This window comes from Chlorocebus sabaeus, chromosome 17 (assembly GCF_047675955.1).
Source record: "Chlorocebus sabaeus isolate Y175 chromosome 17, mChlSab1.0.hap1, whole genome shotgun sequence".
Taxonomy (NCBI): Eukaryota; Metazoa; Chordata; class Mammalia; order Primates; family Cercopithecidae; genus Chlorocebus; species Chlorocebus sabaeus.
Genome location: NC_132920.1, coordinates 27,363,346 through 27,364,312, shown reverse-complemented (window position 1 = coordinate 27,364,312; position 967 = coordinate 27,363,346). Strand labels below are relative to the sequence as shown.

Here is a 967-nt window from a genome sequence, read left to right as displayed (position 1 = left end):
TTGTTTACTTTTTGATGAAATTAGGAAGAAACACATACCCAGCCATTTATGTCTGATGTTTCACTGCTGGGGAAAAATTAGCATTTCTTGTTTCCCAGTCAGGTTTTTGTAAAGTAGACAGTGGAGCTCTACACAGAACACATTTAGGTTTCACAGGTGGAGTTCAACAACTTCACTGCCATCCTTGTAGATACCAAAGCTCAGGTACCTGGGAGTACTTTCTGCACATCGATGAACCCTGGTGACAGTTGCATGAATCGCAGAGAATAAAACCCAGTTTCTCCACCTCCTTGCTCAGTCCCCAAAGAGCTGAAGAATAGTTTTTAAGTGGAGGAGCAAGGGAGGGAGGAGGCTTCATTGAAGCAGAACAGCCTGGCTGTGAGGCCTCCCGACTGAGGAGAAATGAGTTTGCTGGATGAGTTCAATTTGGGTCTTGCTGGGTTTCTTACCTTCTCTGAAATCTGCCAAGTATCCCCCTTGATCAAAGGAATCTTTATGGGCTCACCACGGAAAACTTATCCATTTTGGCATTTTACTTTAAAGAGAAGGGAAAAATGCATTATCGTGAAATGTCTGAAATCTCAAGTGGAAGAAAACATGCTCCAGGTGAGGCTCGAACTCACAACCTCGGCATCACCCGCACATATACTGTTGTATAAGTACCGCGCGCTAACCGATTGCGCCACTGGAGCATGCTTTCCTTATCCTCGCCATGCGCACTCTACAGAGCCATGAGCTACTGAAGCGCTCGACCCCGGCCTCGCGCCGGAGCGGGAGCGCGCTGAGCTGCAGGGGATCCTCCCTCCGCAGTCACTCGCCTCCTGTGTAAAACACAATTTGATCAAGATATCTGCGTCTCTCCTGGAAGATGAATGTAATCCTCCCCCCATGCCATCAGGAGCCAAAATTTCCCGGGAATATGCGGGTGTTCTTTTCAGAAAGCCCGAGAAAAGCCGAGGAGAAAAAG

At 47.8% G+C, this 967-nt stretch overlaps 1 non-coding gene across 1 annotated transcript; it reads right to left on the bottom strand.

Moving 5' to 3' along the window:
• Positions 1–598: 598 nt before the first annotated feature.
• TRNAI-UAU (transfer RNA isoleucine (anticodon UAU)) lies at positions 599–692 on the bottom strand. Its single transcript has 2 exons — positions 655–692; positions 599–634 (listed from the first exon to the last, which is right to left on the bottom strand). It is a non-coding gene; the product is annotated as a tRNA-Ile (tRNA).
• Positions 693–967: the final 275 nt, after the last annotated feature.